Consider the following 23,586-nt stretch of genomic DNA (forward strand, 5'->3'; position numbering starts at 1 on the left):
CCACCTTGCTGCACTCGTTGGACAGTGTGTGTAAGGCGTTCAGCCTGACTGGGTTACCTCCATACACATCTCCGACAATTGTCTGGTTGAAGGCATATGCGACCCTCATCGGTGAAGAGAAAGCGATGCCAATCCTGAGCGGTCCATTCGGCATGTTGTTGGGCCCATCTGTACCGCGCTGCGTGGTGTCTTAGTTCCAAAGATGGACCTCGCCATGGACGTCGGGAGTGAAGTTAGGCACCATGCATCCTACTGCGCACAGTTTGAGTCGTAACATAACGGCCTGTGACTGCAGAAAAGCATTCATCATGGTGGCGTTGCTGTCAGGGTTCCTCCGAGCCATAATCCGTAAGTAGCGGTCATCCTCTGCAGTAGGGGCCCTTGGGCAGCCTGAGCGAAGCACGTCATCGCATGTCTCTCTTTTTCTCCTCCATGTCAGAACGACATCGCTTTGAAACTTACTAGCAGATTAAAACTGTGTGCCGGACCGAGACTCGAACTCGGAACCGTTGCCTTTCGCGGACAAGTGCTCTACCAAGCTGTGAGGACGGCCCGTGAGTCGTGCTTGGGTAGCTCATATTGTAGAACACTTGCCCGCGAAAAGGAAAGATCCCGAGATCGAGCCTCGATCCGGCACACAGTTTTAATCTGCCAGGAAGTTTCATGTCAGCGTACCTCCGCTGCAGAGTGAAAATCTCATTTTGGAAACATCGCTTTGGTTCACTCCGAGACGCGTGGACACTTTCTTTGTTTAGAGTCCTTCCTGGCACAAAGTAACAAGGCGGACGCGATCGAACCGCGGTACCGACCGTCTAGGCATGGTTGAGCTACAGACAACACCAGCCGTGTATCTCCTTCCAGGTGGAAGGACCGGAACTGACCGGTTGTCGGACCCCTCCGTGTAACAGGTGCTGTTCATGCAAGGTTGTTTACATCTTTGGGCTAGTTTAGTGACATCTCCGATCAGTCAAAGTGACTGCCATACAATACCCACAGTCAACGTCTATCTTCAGGATTTCTGGAGCCAAGATGCTCTCTAATTTCTTTAATTTTTTCTAGATATGTGTGTAGAGGGAAGTAATGCATTGCTCCATTCATCAGAATGTGTATTCTCTGAACTGCAAACCCGCGTGATAGACAATGCGTTTATTGTAGCGTCTGGCACTGGAATTTGTTGAGTGTCTGCTTAATGTTGACGCGTTTACTAGACGACCCTGTGTCGAAACGAGCCAGCTTTTTTTTGTATCCTACCTAGAAAGGGGCCCAGACTGATAAATAACGAGAATCGGTCGTACAAGTGTATTGTAACCACTTTTTGTCGTAATGGGCGCTTTCGTAATCCTGTTGTCACCGTGCCTGATTGGCAACAAGGAAGATCTGGGTTCAATGCCCGATAATACCAGAGACTTTTGCTCGGTATGGGGGAGTGGAACGGTGTCCATTCAGCCTCGTGACGTCATCTGAGGAGCCACTTGAGTGAGCAGTGGCGGTTCCACGGTCTGCTGAACCATCAACGGCCGGGAGAGTGTAGTGCTGACCACAGGCCCCTTCATACACCATCCAGATAGCGCCAATGGCTTAGGATGACATGGCGGTCGGTCGGCCCCAATTGGCTCTTATGTGGCCACAACTGCGGAGCTTTTTTTCTTTTCTCGATACTGAGCTAAATCTCGTTCTGATTCTTCCAGTAAAATCTGTCTGGTATCAACTTTTCCTAGTGTTTGTTTTACGCGATTATCAGACTTCGGATCACTCTGGACGGTTACTGCCACAGGTTCCGGTGACTTCTGGTCAATACACAGTAAGGGATCTTTCCATCTGCTTATGCACACACCGTTACATTTATCTGCGTTCCTGGTCAGCTGAAAGCCTCTCCACCCATCGTCCACCCTCTGAAGGTTTTCGGGTTCGCTACAGTTTTACGGCTCCGCAGCTTTCCTGTATACCACAGTATCAGCTGCAAAAAGTCCAACTGAGGTTACAACGTAATCCAACCACGAGCTTTATGATTCCGTTTTTGAGATTACTTGGCCTTCTCATTTTATCCTCGTGGCCTCTCTTTCTTCCTCCATTTTCTTCCCGTTTTCGTCCTCCAGCTGCACTTTCCATCTGTCAGTTTACTGTCTATCTGACTTTCTGTGCACAACTTTCGAGGAATGTACATGGCCTGTTGATAGTTATGGCGGCATACACTGCTACTGGCGTGGTAGTTGCGGTGCAGTAACCCATTTTTGTATTTGTCGAGATCGGTGACATCTCCCTTAGGCTCTCTCGAGTTCCTGTACGCGAATTCTCTGTGTTCCTTCTCGCCAGTAGCTTCAACGATCTCGGGTAGGTTATTGATGTACGGGACTCTTTCATTTTGAATATACCTCTGTGCATGATGTAATTATTTTGATCTTGTCGTGATAGGCTTTCCGACAGTAGTTGTCTACATAGGAGACTGAGGTATATTTCTATATTTTTCACTGCTCATTGGTTACTCAAATTTGGTAACTTGAGCTGCATAATGGCCGTAATCTTGAAGCACCTGCCAATTCTGGTTTTAAGAAATTTCCATGTCGCTCTACCACCGGTCAAATCTGTGACCATTCCTGCTGCCCATTTTTGCTGTACGTCCAGTGTGCCTCTGGTGAACCTATTTGCACTGGACCAGTTATCTAAAATGGGGCATAAACAACGAGCTGCAAGTCACCAATATTTTGGGTAAACATCCCCCGTCTCTTGCTCTGTCCGTTTCGAATCTAGCCACTGATGACGACCAACCAACAGCGGTAGCAGGAATTTCAACCAACAACCCCTTCTCCAGCATAAGTGTGGAATAGTGCCTTTCTATTCAATGACGATGGACCGCCAACGGTATCCACAGGAGATGAGCTGCATCAGAGCGGGAATATTAGCCTATGACTATGGTCCACCAATGGTAGCCATTTGAATTTTAACCAATATTATCACTTCTCCAGCATGAACGTCAGAAAAGTCTCCCTTTATAAGTGGACGCGACACTGGCAGTCTTCTAGCAGTAGTGGACACCAAAAGATCCTGAGGAAGATCCCAGCAGAGGGGTCGAAACGTCGAACATTTTAGAAGAAACTTGACGCGGCCTAATAACCCAGAAGATTTTAACTTCAGTGACAACGGCCTCGAAAGCCTGCGAACTTACATGCTGTTACGTAACTCTGCATGCCTTCTGCACTGACTCCATTTCCTGAGCCAGCCGGAGTGGCCGATCGGTTGTTGGCGCTACAGTTTGGAACCGCGCGACCGCTACGGTCGCAGGTTCGAATCCTGCCTCGGGCATGGATGTGTGTGATGTCCTTAGGTTAGTTAGGTTTAAGTAGTTCTAAGTTCTCGGGGACTGATGACCACAGAAGTTAAGTCCCGTAGTGCTCAGGGCCATTTGAACCATTTTTTTTTCCATTTCCTGTGCAACCTGGATACGAAGTGATGTCTGACACCTGTTTTACCTATGGCTAGGCATATGTGATAAGTGCTTGTTATATCCCCACAAATCGTTACACCGAGATACTTGTGATATATGCGTGAAGACGAACGAGGACTTCGGACACGTTGAAGCTGTTGGACAGTTCGCGCGCGACTGTCGTGAGAATCTGTGGAAAGTGGTGTAGCTGACAAGGTGTTGGAAGTCCACGGCTCATCAAAGAACATGTGAGTCGGAGACTTGCCCTCTCTGGAAAGTAGGATAGGTGGCAGTTAGTGCAGGTATGACGGCAGAGTACATCGCTGGAGCAGGAATAAGTGCTTCAGGCCACATCGTTCAGTGAACGTTGATGAACGTCCCACACCGCAGCAGATAGCCCTTAGGGTGAATAACTTCCCATGTTGACCCATTGATACTGTCAACAAGATTTCAGTGGACACAGGATCTGCAAGATTGTTTGGATCAATGTAGCCTGACAGATGAAAACGAGTTTTTTCTTATAGCAGGTCCACGGTCGCGTCTGGCTGGGTACGCCACCGTCGGGGCGAACGGCTGCCCCAAACATGCACTGCGCTACTTAAGCAGGTCTGACGGGACAGTATTTTTTTTTTTTTTTAGTCATCACGCTTCTGACTGGTTTTATGCGGTCACTACGAATTCCTCTCCTGTCCCAACCCCTTCATTTCGGAGAAGCAATTGCAATCTGCTCCTCACTTATTTGGTGTCTGTATCACCAATGAGATACATCCAGCAAATAATTTGGGGCGCAGGTTGCAAGTGCTGGCCTGACATAAGAAGGTTGGCATAGGAGAGGAATTTACACAGGAACGTATCAGACCAGTCAGAAGACTGATGATTGAAAAAACTGCCCAATCTCTGCCTTTCTCTGCAGTTTTCACCATCTACAGCTCCTTCTAGCACTTTGTAAGTTATTTCATGATGTCTTAAGAGAAGCCCTATCATCCTGCCCATCCTTCTTGTCATCGTCTTCCATATTTCCTTTCCTCTCCGACAATGTGAAAAACCTCCTCAACCTCTTCCTCAACAGTCCACCTAATTTTCAACATTCTTCTTCAGCACCACATCTAAAATGGCTCGGAGCACTATGGGACTTAACATCTGAGGTCATCAGTCCCCTAGACTTAGAACTACTTAAACATAACTAACCTAAGGACATCACACACATCCATGTCCGAGGCAGGATTCGAACCTGCGACCGTAGCGGTCGCGTGGTTCTAGACTGTAGCGCCTAGAACCTCTCGGCCACCCCGGCCGGCCATCTAAAATGCTTCGATTGTTTTCTGTTCCGGGTTTCCCATGTCCCTCTGTCATTATTGTACTCCAAGCAGACTTCCTCAGACATTTATTCCTCAAAGTAAGATCAGTGTTTGATACTAGCAGACTTTTCGTGGTGAGGAATGCTGCTTTTATCAGTGAAAGTCTGCCTTTTATGTCTTCCAGCAGAATTCTGTAACTTCATGTACTTCGTGATGACCAATTATGATGTTAACTTTCCCACTGTTCTCATTTCTTCCACTTCTCATTACACTCCTCTTTCTTCGACTTACTCTCAATCCACACTCTGTACGCAGTAGACTGTTAATTCCATCCAACTTATCCTGTAATTCTACTTCACTTTCGCTAAGTATAGCATCCTCATCAGCAGATATTAGCACTCATATTCTTAACCTCGTATTTTAATCCCACTCTTGAGTCATTCATTTATTTTCGTCTTTGCTTTCCCGATCTATACGTTGAATAGCAGGAGCGAAACAGTACATCCCTGTCACTCTTTTTTTTATCCGTGTACTCTGTTCTTGGTCTCAATCTCTTTTTCTTCTTCTTGGTTCTGTAACTCTTGTATGTTACATGTCTTACCCTATCGTTTACCCCTATTTTTCTCAGGATTTCGAACATCTTGTACCATTCTACATTGTCGAAAACTTTTTCCAGGTCGACGAATACTATGAACGTGTCTGGATTTTTCTTCACTCTTGTTTCCACTATCAACCGCAATCCAGAACTGCCCCTTTGGTGCCTTTACCATTCTAAAGCCAAAATTGGTTGCTATTTAACAGATCCTCACTTTTCCTTTTCATTCTTCTGTATATTATTCTTGTCTACAGGTTGGACACTTGGGCTCTTAGGCTCATTGTGCGGAAATTCTCGCAATTGTCTGCTGTTACAATCTTGAGAATGATCAGGATGATGTTGGAGAGAATAGATGGTACATCGTCAGTCTCACACATTCTACACGCCAAAATGAATAACCGTATTGTTACCACTTCCCCAAATTATTGTACTAATTCCAAAGGAACGATATCTATTCCTTATGCCTCATTTGATTTTAAGTCTTCCAAAGCTCTTCTAAATTCTAATTCTAAACTGTATGCCCTATCGCTTCCTTATGGACTTCTACCTCTTCTTCTGTCAATTCATCAGGTAAGTCGTCCCACTCGCATAGGCCCTCAGTGTATTCTTTCCACACATCCGCTCTCTCCTCTGCATTTAACAGTGGAATTCTCATTGCGCTTTTAATATTACCACCATTGCGTTTCATTTCGCCGAAGGTACTTTGACTTTTCTATATAGTGACGCAGTCCTTCCGATAACCATTTCTCTTTCGATTTCTTCACATTTTTCGTGCAGCCATTTCACCTTAGCTGCCGTGCGCTTCCTACATATTTCATTCCTGATCGAGTTGCATTTCTATATTCCTGAATTTCCCTAAACATTATCGTATTTCCTTATTTCGTCGACCAACTGAAGTACCTATTCTGTTACACATGGTTTCTTCGCAGTTAACTTGCCCGTAGCTACGTTTTTCTCTCCAATTTCTGTGATTGCCTTTTCGAGATGTCCACCCTTCTTCAAGTGGACTGCCTACTGAGCTGTTCCAAATCGCAGTATCTATAGCCCCAGAAAACTTCAAGTGTATCTTTTCATTCCTTAGTACTTTCGTATCCCATTTCTTTGCGCATTGATTCTTCTTAACTTTTCTATTCATCATTACAAAATTATGATCTGATTCATATACTGAAGAGCTAAAGAAACTGGTATAGGCATGTGTATTCAAATACATAAATGTCTAAATAGGCAGAATGAGGGGCTGCGGTCGGCAACGCCTATATAAGACAAGCGTCTGGCGCAGTTGTTAAATCGGTTACTGCTGCCACAATGGCGTGCTATCAAGATTTAAGTGACTTTGAACGTGGTCTTATAGTCGGCGCACGAGCGATGGGACACAGCATATCCGAGGTAGCGATGAAGAGGGGATTTTCCCGTACGCCCATTTCACGAGTGACCCCTCATCGATGTGGGCTTTCGGAGCCGAAGGCCCACTTGTGTACCCTTGATGACTGCACGACACAAAAGTTTACGCCTCATCTGAGCCCGTCAACACCGACATTGGACTGTTGATGACTGGAAACTTGTTGCCTGGTCGGACGAGTCTCGTTTCAAATTGTATCGAACGGGTGGACATGTATGGGTTTGGAGACAACCTCATGAACCCATGGACCCTGCATGTCAGCAGGGAACTTTGCTGGAGACTCTTTAATGGTGTGGGGTGTTGCGCAGTTGGAGTGATGTGGAACCTCTAATACGTCTAGATACGATTCCGGCAGGTGAAACGTACGTAAGCATCCTGTCTGATTACCTCCATCCATTCATGTTCATTGTGGATAGACTTGTCCAATTCCAGCAGGACAATGCGACACCCCACACGTCCAGAACTGCTACAGGGCGGCTACAGGAACACTTTTCTGAGGTTAAACATTTCCGCTGGCCACTACACTCCGCAGACATGAACATTATTGAGCATATGTGCGATGCCTGGAAACGTGCTGTTTAGAATAGATCTCCACCACCTCCAGCCCTGCAGGATTCGTGAGCCTCCAGCTCTATTTCAGATATTAGTGAATTCCATGTTTCGGCACTTCTGTGTACTTGCGGGGGCCCTACATGTTATTAGGCAGGTGTACATTTCTTTGGCTCTTCAATGTATGTGCCGTTGGTTGCGGCTTACAATCCAATATCTGCTTTCGTAAGCTTTGTCTGGCTATGGTGTGATGTAACTCAAATCTTCCTGTAATTCCTGGCCTTTTTCAAATCTAACTCCTCCTCTTGCTGGTTCATCATTAGAGTATTCGGTATTACCATCTGAAATTTATTGCGGAACTCAGCAGCCTTTCTCCTCTCTGGTTCCTACTACTACTAACAAGGGAACCTCCCCATCGCACCCCCCTCAGATTTAGTTGTAAGTTGGCACAGTGGATAGGCCTTGAAAAACTGAACACAAATCAATCGAGAAAACAGGAAGAAGTTGTGTGGAACTATGAAAAAATAAGCAAAATGTACAAACTGAGTAGTCCATGAGTAACATAGGCCACATCAAGGATAATTTTAGGTCAGGAGCGCCGTGGTCCAGTGGTTAGCGTGAGGAGCTGGGGAGCGAGAGATCCTTGGTTCAAGTCTTCCCTCGCGTGAAAAGTTTAAATTTTTATTTTCAGACAATTATCAGAGTTCAGGCACTCACATATAATCAACTTCGCTCTCCAAAATCCCAGGACATGTTCAGATTTGCTTGGACATATGCAGGATTTGACGGTCTACACAAGGAAAAATTTGAAAACGTTAAAAACATATGTTTTGACAGAGCACAGAGAAAACCGTGCGACTGTGAAACTATTGCATTCATTTGTTGCAGTTTATGTGACACACTCTTATGTTTTCATCACTTTTTGGGAGTGATTATCACATCCACAAGAAAACCTAAATCGGGCAAGGTAGAAGAATCTTTTTACCTATTCGCCAAGTGTGCAAGTTAGGTGGGTCGACAACATATTCCTGTCATGTGACGCACATGCCGTCACCAGTGTCGTATAGAATATATCAGACGTGTTTTCCTGTGGAGGAATCGGTTGACCTATGACCTTGCGATCAAATGTTTTCGGTTCCCATTGGAGAGGCACGTCCTTTCGTCTACTAATCGCACGGTTTTGCGGTGCAGTTTCAAAACACATACACTAGACTTATTACAGTGAACAGAGACGTCAATGAGCGAAGGCACAAATCATAACTTTGCAAAAAGAAGGTAAGTAAACTTTTCGCTCGAGGGAAGACTTGAACCAAGGACCTCTTGCTCCGCAGCTCCTCACGCTAACCACGGGACCACGGCGCTCCCGGACTCAGATTATCCTTGATGTTGCCTATGTTACCCATGAACTACTCAGTTTGTATATTTTGCTTATTTTTTCATAGTTCCACACAACTTCTTCCTGTTTTCTCGATTGATCTGTGTTCAGTTTTTCAAGGCCTATCCACTGTGCCAAATTATAACTAAATCTGAGGGGGGTGCGATGGGGAGGTTCCCTTGTAAGTACTGTGCTGCGGGGGGGGGGGGGGGGGGGGGGGACATTCACAAGTCCTGTGGCAGAATCGAAAGTATCTTGACATCTATGGACCACAATAGCATCAGTGCGCGAAATCTGCATCGATTCGTGCCCGCTGTGTTTACTGATGGCGATGACATCTTCTAGCTGGATGGCTGTTAAGGACGAGAGTTGAGCTACATCAGCTTCATGCGCGTGAGAGTGAACTCACGTTGGCGTGTCGGCCACCAAATTCGCCTGATCTGAGCCCGAAGGTATACGTCTGGGACGCTACTGGGCACAAACTCCCTGCACAAAAACCGACGGCCCGTAATTTACGAGAATTACGTTACCTGTGCACAGACATCTGGAGGCTGCAGAAAACTACAGAGGACCTGCCAAGTCAATACCTCGCACAGTCGTTACTTTGCTGCGTTCCAAAGGTATACCAACAGCTTACCAAGCATCTGGTCCTAATTCTTGCTCATTAGCGTTTTCCTCACTTAATACACAGGGTGTCCGAAAAGTCTTTCCCTGATTATATAAATTGATAACTCAGGCTAGAAGAAAGATACAAATATGAAACTTGTGTCGACTTGTTTACTACTATCAAAGTTTTTTTTCTGTTTTAGGTTCGCAGTATGTAAGTAGTGGATGAGGTGCAGTGCCCAAGAAGCCATGTTAACCAGTCAGGAGAAGGCACAGTGTGTCCTGTGGTACCATGAGACACGATCACCAACCACAGTGCAGAGACACTTCCAGACAACATTCGGAAGGAATCCACCTAATGTCAAGAGCATTAAAGCCTGCTATGAGAAGTTCAAGAACGCAGGATAGGTTGCTGACCTTCCGAGGTCTGGTCGACCAAGAACCTCAGCAGACAGGGTGGAAGCTGTAAGGGAGTCTTTTCTACGAAGTCCGAAGAAATCGGTGAGCAGGGCCTCACGTGAATTACATATGCCAAAAAGCTCTCTCCATAACATTTTACACAAACGTTTATTGTTTCGTGAATACAAAGTGCAAATCGTTCAGGCCTTGTTGCCCAATGACAGTACACGTCGATATGACTTCGCAGTCGAAATGCTATAACGTATTGAGGACGATGTTGGTTATCTCAGACGAATTGCCTTTTCCGACGAAGCGACATTTTTGTCAGTGGAGTAGTGAATCGCCATGATGTGCACATGTGGGGTTCACAACCCCCTGGCGAGGTCATGGAGTGCACCAGAGGTGCGCGCTACTGCACGATCGAATTATCGGACCATTCTTCTACGCTGAAGCTACCATCACATGTGCAGTGTATCTGGACATGTTGCAACTGTATGCTGTTCCTCAGCTGCTTCAGTATCACCCCGGTGTCTTGTTTCGGCAAGACGGTGCACCGCCTCATTGGGGTTTGGACGTCCGTGCTTATCTCGATATAACCTATCCTGGGCGATGGAGTGGTCATGATGGGCCAACGACATAACCCCATTAGACTTCTTTTTATGGGGTTATGTCAAGGACGAGGTCTACCGAACACGTGTACCAGATCCTGAAACCCTGCGGCAACGGATAACCACAGTCGTTGAATCGATCCCTCCAGTGATGTTGGCTAATGTGTGGACGGAAACTGAATATCGCCTAGATGTGCTACGTGCTACCAAGGGTGCTCATGTGGAAGTTTCCTGATGTGTGAAAAAAACTTTGATAGTTTGTAAACAATTAGACACCAGTTTCATATTTGTATCTTACTTCTAGCCTGAGTAATCAATTTATGTAATCACTGAAAGACTTTTCGGACACCCTGTACAATGAATGTGAGCCGTGGCTGGCTCATGTCTACATCTACATCTACATCTACATGATTACTCTGCAATTCACATTTAAGTGCTTGACAGAGGATTCATCGAACCACGATCATACTATCTCCCTACCATTCCACTCCCGAACAGCGCGTGGGAAAAACGAACACCTAAACCTTTCTGTTCGAGCTCTGATTTCTCTTATTTTATTTTGATGATCATTCTTACCTATGTAGGATGGGCTCAACAAAATAGTTTCGCATTCGGAAGAGAAAGTTGGTGACTGAAATTTCGTAAATAGATCTCGCCGCGACGAAAAACGTCTTTGCTTTAATGACTTCCATCCCAACTCGCGTTTCATATCTGCCACACTCTCTCCCCTATTACGCGATAATACAAAACAAGCTGCCCTTTTTTGCACCCTTTCGATGTCCTCCGTCAATCCCACCTGGTAAGGATCCCACACCGCGCAGCAATATTCTAACAGAGGACGAACGAGTGTAGTGTAAGCCGTCTCTTTAGTGGACTTATTGCATCTTCTAAGTGTCCTGTCAATGAAACGCAACCTTTGGCGATATGCGTTCGATTAAATCTTGATTGCTATTCTGTGATTAGTCTCCCGCGGTTATCGCGATTATGCTGCTATCCTCTCTCTTCGCGAGTGGCAGCAGCGGTGTGTATTGATATTCGCACCTTGTACCATCTTTGGCCCGGTGCTTATAGTTTCCGGCTGTGCTGTGTGTGAGCAATTGCTCGGATGTCGTGGAGCAGCGAGGAAATCTCCACGGCGTGTAGTTTAGCCGAGGCTGCTGACGGCCTCTATGCGGTGTCGGAGCGTGTGGTGCTGTTCCGATTGCTACGAGGTCCGTGGTTCACCGGTCCTGAACACGGAAGTTGAGTTTTGACTTAATCTACCAGCAAGTCACGACTGTTCATATTCTGTCGTTTGGATGACGTTGTCGGCTGTTGGGACATTCCCGCGAGCAACAACGTGTGTTTTCGAGTTGGCAAATTGTAGCCACTTTCCGGTGGAGTTTAACTGTACTTGGCTACTTTGAATTGAAGTCCACCAGCGGAATCTTCTGCCTTGTGGCCGTTAACGTTCTGAGTAACTGCCCTGGCCGTTGACGTAAATTGAGGCAGTGTATTTTCCTCATCGTGTTGTCGCTGTCCAGTACGGTGTGTGTAGCTCGACAGCTCAATGTTTGTGGGCGTCAATACCTTCTACGTGGTTCCACTGAACTCGCTGTTCTGTGCTGGTCTGGTGGGGCGGAAGTTATCTTGCCGGTGGGACCGCTGACTATCCGTCGGTTGGGTTGTCGTCAGATCGAGAATGGCTGGGCCGACTGCCTGTCTCACCTAAGCGAGCGTTAGTGTCTGAATTCCAGGTCGACCATCAGAAACTTCTGAGCGCCTTTTCTTATTTGTTCTTGTTGTTTGTATTTGTATGGCTTCTACCTGATTTTTAAATTAAAGTTGTGTTGCCCTTAAGGCGTAAGATTGTTTGGGCCTTCAGCCTAAATAAAGAACTGAAACTTCCTGGCAGATTAAAAGTGTGTGCCGGATCGAGACTCGAACTCGGGACCTTTGCCTTTCGCGGGTAATCTACCAGGAAGTTTCATATCAGTGCACACTCCGCTGCAGAGTGAAAATCTCATTCTAAATAAAGAACTGTTTTAAGATAAGGCCTTTTGGCCGTTTAAAAAATTATTTTGGTTTGAGTATTAGGTGATGATCCTTCAGCCGATTTTTAAATTCAAGTTGTTTTGCTCTTAAAGTATCAGATTGTTTGGGCCTTCAGCCTAATTAAAGAACTCTTTTAAGATTAGGCCTTTTGGCCTTTTAAAAATTTGTTTCGGTTTCAGTCTTTTTTCAGCCAATTTTTAAATTAAAATTGTTTTACTCTTAAGGTGTCAGATTGTTTCGGCCTTCAGCCTAATTAAAGACTGTTTTAAGATAAGGCCTTTTGGCCTTTTAAAAATTTGGTTTTGTTTCAGTCCTTAGTCATGGGCCTTCAGCCGATATTTAAATTAGTTTTACTCTTAAGGTGTGAGATTCTTTGGGCCTTCAGCCTAATTAAAGACTGTTTTAAGATAAGGCCTTTTGGCCTTTTAAAAAATTATTTTGGTTTGAGTCTTAGGTGATGGGCCTTCAGCCGATTTTTAAATTAAAGTTGTTTTGCTCTTAAGGTATCAGATTGTTTGGGCCTTCAGCCTAATTAAAGAACTGTTTTAAGATAAGGCCCTTTGGCCTTTTAAAAAATTATTTTGGTTTGAGTCTTAGGTCATGGGCCTTCAGCTGATTTTTAAATTAAAGTTGTTTTGCTCTTAAGGTGTCAGATTGTTTGGGACTTCAGCCTAATTAAAGAACTGTTTTAAGATAAGCCCTCTTGCCTTTGAAAAATTTAATTTTGATTTGAGTCTTAAGAGATGGGCCTTCAGCCGATTTTTTTTCTATCAAACTTGTTTTGCTCTTAAGGTGTGAGATTGTTTGGGCCTTCAGCCTAATTGAAAGAACTGATTTAAGATAAGGTCTTCTGCCTTTTAAATTTCTGATTTTGGTTTGAGTATTAAGTCATTGGCTTTCAGAGTGGTCTTGCCCTTAAGGCATGAGATTGTATGGCACATTCAGCCGGTAAATTAATGCTGTACTTTTTTTTATATTTTCTTGGCTCTTGTAATGTTTGGTCAAATAAATAAAGTTGTATGTTCGATTGTAACTGACAGCCGCTTTTTTTGGCCCTTTTCCACAATTTAAACTACGTGTCCTCTCCTGCAGGTTTAGCAGGGCGTCTCAGAATGTAAAGGATGAGTAAGGAAACTTGGAGGAGGAAATATCAAAAAAATGGTTCAAATGGCTCTGAGCACTATGGGACTCAACTGCTGTGGTCATAAGTCCCCTAGAACTTAGAACTACTTAAACCTAACTAACCTAAGGACAGCACACACATCCATGCCCGAGGCAGGATTCGAACCTGCGACCGTAGCGGTCGTGCGGTTCCAGACTGTAGCGCCTTTAACCGCTCGGCCACTTGGGCCGGCGAGGAAATATCAGAATCAACTTTTACGCTAATAACAAAATAAAGGATGAAACCGTCCATGGTATTAACAATTACGTTAAGCCGTACAATCGATCAGGGCTATACGAGTTTATGTGTAAATTGTGTTTGCAGAAGTACAAGGGCCAAAGAAGAAGAAATTTCTGTATGCGATCTGTGAATACATGGAAGATCTTCGTTTAAAACATCTATATAAATTCAGTACTAAACTACCTCACATGTTGCTTCAAATGAACGTGAAAATGCAGACACAGCACACAATTTTCAAATACTGTACTTAGGCAACAAAGGCAAGAAAAAGAACTTTCACAAAGAAACAGAAAATGTATTTCGTCAAATACACATCCCCAATCTGCTTCATAAATGATCAAACAGACCAAAATGTCTCAAAGAAATTTCCTTAATTTACTTATACAAAGTACACAATTATAAAGTATTGAAAAAAACGTGAAATTAGTGATTAATAAAAAACTAATATGCCAGGTAGCTAACCATTCGCATTAGATATCAGTACAGCCATTTTATATCAGTTATCTGATAGGACATATTAACATGGAAAGTTGCATCAAATCAGTGTTCAGACTGAAAACAACAACAATAAACGATCTTCTCTCTTACGAGTATTTGCATTGGTTTTCAAGTGTTGACTGTGAAATACAACGATGTTGATAACAGGATTAAGAAATTGAACGAATCAAATTCCAATGAAACCACTGGCGGTCAAAAGTCCTACTGTCAAAGAGCTTAACTAATATTAATTTATTCATGATAACGATGCCTGAGTTTCGTGCTTGTCGATTGAAATACTTCGAGAATTGCAGCAACCATCTACTTTTTATTTCGCGATGTTAACGCTAAGATGTGTTGGGTTTTCAGCCATATGCATTTTGAGTATTACATTTACATCTATTCGTCAATATGACAGTTTTGGCTACTGAATTTTAAACGTTGGAGCTGACTTAATACAAAAGAAAGTTCCTTTACCTACGAGGTTTCCCAGAATATGTATTGACTTTCAGTTTAAAGTTACGTGTACTTACCTTTACTCTGTGACTTGTAGCTCCTTTCCTCACGTTTATGTGCGTAATCCACACACTGTTACGTTAGTGGTTGCAACATACCATGTTGCCGACTTTGGCGTTTGTGTACATCGGAAACTGCTTCTGAAGTCAAGTAACAGTTTTCTTATTTGTCCGGTACCAGTACTAATACATTCAGAATTCTTTTAAAGCCATCAGTGGCTCCACCATTAGTTACATAATCGCTTACGTCAATTACGAATAGCGTACACACAGTTTCATATCATTACCAAAAACGCACAGGCCAACCTTGGTATACACGTAGTGCTAGTTATTACAGGACATTTTGCTTTTTTCCACTCATACAGTGACAAAATTAAACACAACTGAGTTTAGAAATAGTCAGTAATTATTCAAGGAAATTGTAAGTTGACTTTACTTGCAATTCCTGACGTAAAGAAAGAAATATGTGAGCTACTTGGCGGAAGCTGGGATAAAAATGTGAAGCAAAAGTATGATTTTTCTGCATAAAATTGCAAAAGAATGGGTTTCACGTTACGGAACAAAAGTATGTGCACTTGACTATCAATTAAACAAAAAAATTCAACTCGCGGCATTTCTTTAGTGGCGCTACAGGAGAATTCTGAAGTTTTTATGGATAAGTTTGCAATCTATAATGATCTAAAGAATCGATTTGTGGAGAGAAGAATATTGAGGCAAATCGTGTCTGAAAGAATAGGTCAGTCGATGGGACACATTCGGAGCCGTCAGTCTGATGACAGAGGGAAGAGTATGTGGGGAAGGGGGGGGGGGGGGGGAGGATAAAAATTGAAAAATTGTAAGGTGAGACAAGAGCTGAATACAGAGAATATAGAGATGCACGTTGCAGTAGTTGTTCGGAGATGAGGAGGCTTGTACCAAATGAACAAAAAGCTAAGATAGAAATCACGCTAGGTTCTCACAAGAAAAACCTGCAGTTCTTAACAATTCAGGTAGCGTTCACAGCAGTTTGTTAAAGAAATACGGCGTAGTAACTTTGAAACAAAGAGACCACTACGTGAAAATTATCATTATTATTATTTTCGTATGCAGGACAGTACAATACCGTTACTTACAAATTCAAAATATATCTACAACATATACATAAGAACAGATGATAAGATAAACAGCCAACTGTAGAAACTAATTTACTTACTGTAAAAATAATGGCGTGAAATTTTTTCTAATCTACTCAGCGATTTTTTAAACAATCGAAGTCCCATGTGTATAACATAGTATTTCCTGAACTATGTGCCGTACAGTGACATAATATGACAGGTACATTCAGTTGTATATGTGGATATTGTCTACAAAATGTGCTGCGAATAGAAAAGCTATAAAGTGTGAGGTAACAGCCGATTCTGAAATTTTACTACGTAAACAGTGAAAATTAGCAAGCACTCAACTTTTAAGTTTCAAAAATGTTTGAAATTACGTGTAAATTTTTGTTGGGAGTCGCTAAATGTTCTTGTTGTCAAATATTGAATCAACATAGTAGTCTGCGTAATTTGTGGGTTATAAGTTAGGCTGCCTCGAGACTGCTTCTAACTGCAGGATACTTTACTTACTGCGGCAAACCGTTAACGCAAGATGAGTATATAACGACAGCATTTCTAAATTTTTACGTTGTTTCAGTAACTGTATATTTTTTGCTGCTAGAAGCCGTTAGACAAAGAACTTTCAATTGGGTCTGTGCTGTTTGGTAACATGCATCACGTATAAAGACAAATTTATAATTTCAGAATAAGTTCACTGAATACACGTTGACGTAAGAAAAAAATGAACGTATCTGGAACATAAACAGAGACTGCAGCAAGATATGGGTGTTTTAATTTATTACGGTATCAAAATATTCATATTTTTAAAATTTTAATTTTTTAAGGCCCACAGTCTCAACGTGCTTTAAGAATGAAAACGTGGTCCAATTATGTTGTATGCTTTTTATTATCCGCCGAACTGGCCTTTGGTCATTTTCAAGCACACATCTTAAGCTTCCAGCTTCGTGTTCACATGTAATACATCCTCGGCAAATGTGGACAGGTATAAACCGCATTTCTGTGCGTATGTGGCACAAAAACAATATTGCAGTGTACACGATTGGCAGCTTTTTCTTTGTGTCGGGTATTGGACGCAGTGGCACGTATGCTCCTGCATTGTTTTCGTACCAAGCACAGAAATACGGATTACACCTGTCCGCATGTAACTGAGATGTATTAGTGTGTGAAAAGAAGCTTAAGATATGTACTTGCAATCGGCGAATACCACGGACAATGAAAAGATTACACGTAACTTCAGACCATGTTTCTATTCTGCTTATAACTCTCACTAATATCTGAATTATGTTTGTCGGAGTTTCGGAGGCATGCTGCGTGCGACAACGTCTGACTACTTACGTGTGCCGCCATGGTGATGGTCGCCTGCGGTGACGCGCCGCGTCGTCGCCTTCAGCGCTATTCTGGTCCCTAGCAGGGCTGCCAGCGGGACTGAATTGCCGCGCGCCGCCGGGGACTTCCCCGCGCCACCGGGGAATTCCCCGCGCCGCCGCGGGACTTCCCCCGTCCCGCCACGGGTCATCCCCGGCCCCGCGCCGGGGAGGTCCCCGGCGCCGCTGGCCGGTGGTGGCCGCTGCTGTCCGCCCCCAGGATCCCGCCGCCGCCGTCTGCGGAGATGCCGCCTCGCGCGCCGCCCTATATACTCTGGGAGAGGCGCCCCCGACGCCCACGCGCGCGCGTTTCCGGGAAACGTGATGGGCGGGGCTTCGTGACCTACAAGGCGCGCGGCCAATGGCGCGGGGGCGCCGGCAGCTCCGCCCACGAGGAGCGACCGCAGTGGGCGACCACCGGTCATGCGCCGTCGCGAAGGGGCGTGGCTACCTTTCCCCGGCGACCAATAGCGGCGCAGTATCTCGGGCTCCGGACAGGTGGAAAGAGACGTCACCGGGCGGACTGGAATCTGTTCTAATCGGATCGGCTTTTCGCCGCAAACGACTCGACGTCGACAACTATTAGCACGCACAGATCGTAATCCAGTTCTGCTCTCGCGCGCCCTGCAGCGTTAGTCAAAGCTCTGTAACTGCCAGAGCAGAAATTAGCATAACATCGACATTCACTACAGCAATGAGACGGGCAAGTACGAGGATGAGATGGAAAAACGCCTCCGAGTTTTTTTATGTGAAAACTGTTAAACTTTTCTAAGCGAAACAAAAGTTATTAACAGTCTAAATTTTTATTCCTCTTAGAGGGCCTCAAATCGTGTACAACGGTAGTGAGTGAGAAACACATGCGGTGTCGACCCCCTTATAATCATAAATGACGATGAGATAATAATTTTTATTACTTGCTTACTTACTTACTCACTGGTCATACCGGACTCGAGAGTCCATTACCGCAGCAACGTATTTTCGCCATCTGTCCCTGTCTCGGGCTATTTCCTTCCATTCAGCTTCAATACCTAGGCTCCTCAAATCAGCCTTCACATTGTCCTCCCACCTACGCCTCGGTCTCCCCTCAGGACGTTTTCCCTCTAGGTGCCCTACCAGTACTCTGCGCGCTGCCCTGCCCTCATCCATTCGAGCTACGGGACCCGCCCATCGCAGCCTACGTGATTTAATAATACTGGTTATGTCAGGGCTTGAATAGAGTTCGTGAACCTCTTCGTTATGCAGTTTTCGCCACTCTCCGCTAATGTCATCCCTTTTTGCTCCGAAAATTTTTCTCAATATTATGTTGTCAAATACTCGAAATGGCTTTTCATTTTGCACAGTGAGAGACCAAGTCTCACAACCATATAGCATAACTGGTAGAATAATAGTTTTGTATATTCTAATCTTTAAATTCCTAGACAATATCCGCGATGAAAGTAATCTATTCAGTGAGAAGTAGCACGCATTTCCCGCCCGTAATCTCTTCTTCGAATTCAATCTCATATCTCGAAGTGATATCCACACCTAGATACTTAAATGTGTTCACTTTTTCAATCTGTATGTCTCCAACTCTTAACATTTCCTGATCTACTGCTGTTGGCATTCTAGTCGTAACCAGGTATTTAGTTTTGTCGTCACTTATCCTTAGACCTACATCTTCACTAGCCTTGATTGACGCATTCGCATTTGCTGTTACAGATTCTTTCCTATCGCTAATGATGTCTAGATCATCTGCATACCCTAATTTTTATGGGCTCATAAAACTGAATTTTTCAGCGAGCTCGTGATATACTCTCAGCAACCATTTCTAAAAAAAAATTAATAATACACGCGTCGCGTATAAAACGCAACTCTCTCTGCTGCGTCACTTAACACAAAATTAACACAAAGCGATATTTACACCAACACGGGTGTACATAGAAAAAATCTTGCGCTGTGACTCTAAGGTTAGGATTGAGGGACATACGGTGTAACAACCCTACCACAAGAAAGGTCAAACATTAATTATGATTTGTAGTGTTGCTCACACTGCTAAATATTGCATTTTCGGGCAACAACAAAGTTATATGGTGGCAGGTGTCATTATAGCACAGTTAATAAAGTCATTTCTTGAAATAATGGATAAACTAGGCACTCATCTTTTCGTGTTTCCCACGCCGGTCTCGTTGTGAACTCATGGCTCAATCGTCGAAAATCTAGGTAGTGATGATTCCAAGGTCGGATGCAAACAGACCTAGGTGTTATTCTGCGATATTCAAAAGTTTTGTAGATGTGTTTCATAAATTATTCTTGAAGATTAAACTTTTGCAAGTTAGGACAATGGTGATGTAAAACAGTAATCAGCTCTCCGATTTAAGTTACACTTCTTTTTTATTACTTTTGTTGAAATATCGCGTAACTCGTTGGAAAACATCACTTCACAATATAAAACATACTTGAAAATATCTTCCTCACTGTTAACGTTCATATTTCATAAACTGACTACAATTTGCGTCTTTTTAACATGACGACCGAAGATTGACTCTCTAATAACCGCTTACGAGCCCAAGAATCAGAGTTACAAGTACGTCAAAGATCATAGTGACAAAAGAAAGAATACATATAAGAATAATATCATTGCAATATATACATATCGATGTATCGAAGTACCTCTACATTAACGAAATCAAATCTGAATATTGTCACAGAAATATGTTAACTGTTTTACAGAAACACAGTAGAATATTGCTGGTATCGAGAGGTTGAGGTGAGGTGCCGTAATGGATACGTAATTCAAGTACCATTACAAACGGTAGCGCGTGAGAAACAGCTGCGGTGTCGACCCCCTGATAATCATAAATGACGAAGAGAGAATTACTTTTATGGGCTCATAAAACTGAATTTTTCACCGGGCTCGTGATATAAACTCAGCAACTTTTTTTTTTATAAAATTAATATTACACGCGTCGCGTATGAAACGCAACCTTCTTTGCTGCGTCACTTAACACAAAATTTACAAAAAGCGATATTTACACCAACACGGGTGTACATAAAAATATCTTGCGCTGCGACCCTAAGGTTTGGATCAAGGGACATACGGGAAGGAGTTTTAAAACTTGATACAAGATACAAACAGAGAAAATAAGGAAATATGTCCACTTTCGCAGGTTACACGAGATAGTAATACGGTGTACCGTACTACCAAAAGCCTCGTAATTATTCATACAGTAAAGTTGGGATACATTGTGGATATAATTGCACAGGGTGTGTCCGCAAGAGCGTACAAAAGTGTAACCGGACACAGAGAACGCTCCACTGGACAATTTGAGGTCGGCAACCTAGGATCGGCGAAGCCAAGTTAAGGAGATATGGGAGTAAACTTGTCTCTCGCTTCATCCAGCACTACTGTACTACTGTTTTCCAGCTTATTTACAACTAACTTGCGTACAAGTTTACACGTACTGTGCTGTTTATTTACGTGTACTACCTTCATTTTCCGCAGGGAAACAAGGAGGGCGGGCCTGATTACCAGCAAGTCATGATGCAGGTCTTGTTTACTTTACTTGCCCACACTGTGGCCCTGTGCATCGTATTTACACTGTCCCATGACAGACCGTGCTCTCAATCAACGTCAGACCCATTCATTACTCACAAGGGAACCTCCCCATCGCACCCCCATCAGATTTAGTTATAAGTTGGCACAGTGGATAAGTCTTGAAAAACTGAACACAGATCAATCGAGAAAACAGGAAGAAGTTGTGTGGAACTATGAAAAAAATAAGCAAAATATACAAACTGAGTAGTCCATGTGCAAGATAGGCGACATTAAGGATAGCACTAGCTCAGGAGCGCCGTGGTCTCGTGGTTAGTGTGAGCAGCTGCGGAACGAGGGGTCCTTGGTTCAAATCTTCCCTCGAGTGAAAAGTTAAACTTTTTATTTTCAGTTTATGTGTGAAACTCTTACGTTTTCACCACTTTTTTGGGAGTGATTATTACATCCACAAGAAAACCTAAATCGGGCAAGGTAGAAAAATCTTTTTACCCATTCGCCAAGTGTACAAGTTAGGTGGGACGACAACATACGAGGTGCGGCTAGAAAAAAACCGGACTGATGCTGGAAAAAACATTTATTTATAATTATTTACAATTTCATGTTATCTCCTTCAATGTACTCTCCTCCTCGGTCTCTACACCGCTCCATACGAATTTTCCACTGTTCATAGCAATGCTGCGGATCATTTTCGGTAAGTCCATACATTACTTCCGTCGCTTTTTCTTTTACTGCTTCAACAGTCTCAAATCTAGTTCCTTTCATAGCTGACTTGACTTTAGGGAAAAGAAAAAAGTCACAGGGGGCCAAATCAGGTGAGTAGGGTGGATGATCTAAGATGGGAATGTTGTGTTTTGCCAAAAACGTCTTCACTGACAACGCACTGTGAGCTGGGGCATTGTCTCGGTGAGCATCCATGACTTTTTTCTCCACAAATCGTTCCGTTTTCTCCGTACTCGCTCACGTAGGGTAGCCAGGACGCTAATGTAGTAATGCTGATTCACTGTTTGTCCCTCAGGTACCCAATCCATGTGCACAATCCCTTTGATGTCAAAAAAAAAACAATCATCATTGCCTTGAATTTCGATTTTGACATTCGTGCTTTTTTCTTGTCGTGGAAAACCAGGAGTTTTCCAATGCATCGATTGGCGTTTAGTTTCGGGATCGTAATTAAAAACCACGATTCATCGCAGTAATAACATTTTGTAAGAAGGTGGGAACACTTTCAATGTTTTCCAGGATGTCAGAACAAATCATTCTTCGGCGTTCCTTCTGTTCAATTGTGAGACACTTTGGAACCATTTTTGAACACACTTTGTTCATGTTGAAACTTTCATGAAGAATCTGCCTAACACTTTCCTTGTCAACTCCTGTTAACTCAGACACTGCTCTGATTGTTAAACGGCGATCTTGTCGAACAAGTTTACCGATTTTTTCAATATTTGCATCAGTTTTTGCTGACAATGGTCTGCCAGTGCAAGTGTCATCACTGGTGTCTTCGCGGCCATCTTTAAATCGTTTAAACCACTCAAAAACTTGTGTTCGCGATAAACAATCATCGCCGTACAAAAAAATGGTTCAAATGGCTCTGAGCACTATGGGACTTAACTTCTAAGGTCATCAGTCCCCTAGAACTTAGAACTACTTAAACCTAACTAACCTAAGGACATCACACACATCCATGCCCGAGGCAGGATTCGAACCTGCGACCGTAGCGGTCGTGCGGTTCCAGACTGTAGCGCCTTTAACCGCATGGCCACCCCGGCCGGCCTTCATCGCCGTACACTTGTTGTAACATTACAAACGTTTCACTTGCAGATTTTCCTAGTTTGAAACAAAATTTGATGTTAACACGCTGTTCTTTCTGTACACTCAACATTTTCCGACGCACAGACAAAACGTCAACTACTTAAAACAGACGCCACGGGCAGACTGAGTGCAGGAGGCAGATGAAACTCGAGCAGTAGGCGGAGCGAGAGTCACGTGACAGGCCACGCGACTTTCAGCCTTATTGCATTCGTTTTATTGTTTCACCAGTACTAGTCCGGTTTTTTTCTAGCCACACCTCGTATTCCTGTCATGCGACGCACGTGCCCTCACCAGTGTCGTATAGAATATATCAGACGTGTTTTCCTGTGGAGGGATCGGTTGACCTATGACCTTGCGATCAAACGTTTTCGGCTCCCATTGGAGAGGCACGTCCTTTCGTCTACTAATCGCACGGTTTTGCGGTGCGGTCGCAAAACACATTAAATTTATTACAGTGAACAGAGACGTCAATGAACGAACGGACAGATCATAACTTTGTGAAAATAAAGAAATAAAACTTTTCACTCGAGGGAAGGAAAAATGTCTCGTTCCGCAGCTGCTCACACTAACCACGTGACCACGGCGCTCCTGAGCTCGTGTTATCCTTGATGTTGCCTATCTTGCGCATGGACTACTCAGTTTGTATATTTTGCTTATTTTTTTCATAGTTCCACACAACTTCTTCCTGTTTTCTCGATTGATCTGTGTTCAGTTTTTCAAGGCCTATCCACTGTGCCAACTTATAACTAAAACTGAGGGAGGGTCCGATGGGTTCACTTGTCAGTGCTATTCACAGACGTGCAGTACAATACGATGGAGCAGTGCCGGTACAGTATTTCCTGATCGCTGGATTGGAAGTTGGGGTCCTATTCAACGGCCTGCGAGGTAGCGCGGCCTGAATCCCCTTGATTATTTCCTGTGGTGATATCCAATGTCACTTGTGTATGAGACGCCAGTGGACACGAAGACGCAACTAGCTGCCAGAATTATAGCTGCCTCTCATGTGATTCGAAACACACCAGGGATACTTGTCAGGGAGCGTCAGAAACTTGTTCGCCGTGGTCGTGCTTGCATTGAGGCTGATGGCCGTCAGTTTCAGCAGATTTTGTAAG

At 43.8% G+C, this 23,586-nt stretch overlaps 1 protein-coding gene across 1 annotated transcript in view; it reads right to left on the minus strand.

The window, feature by feature from the left end:
- LOC126425257 (arylalkylamine N-acetyltransferase 1) overlaps nt 1-17,167 on the minus strand; it is a 39,773-nt gene extending 22,606 nt beyond the window's left edge. The window contains exon 1 of the mRNA XM_050088228.1: nt 17,108-17,167. The gene's annotated coding sequence lies outside the window, so the exon portion shown is untranslated. The remainder of the gene's footprint in view (nt 1-17,107) is intronic.
- Between the last annotated feature and the right edge of the window lie 6,419 nt (nt 17,168-23,586).

Source organism: Schistocerca serialis, chromosome 10, assembly GCF_023864345.2.
Source record: "Schistocerca serialis cubense isolate TAMUIC-IGC-003099 chromosome 10, iqSchSeri2.2, whole genome shotgun sequence".
NCBI classification, from domain to species: Eukaryota; Metazoa; Arthropoda; class Insecta; order Orthoptera; family Acrididae; genus Schistocerca; species Schistocerca serialis.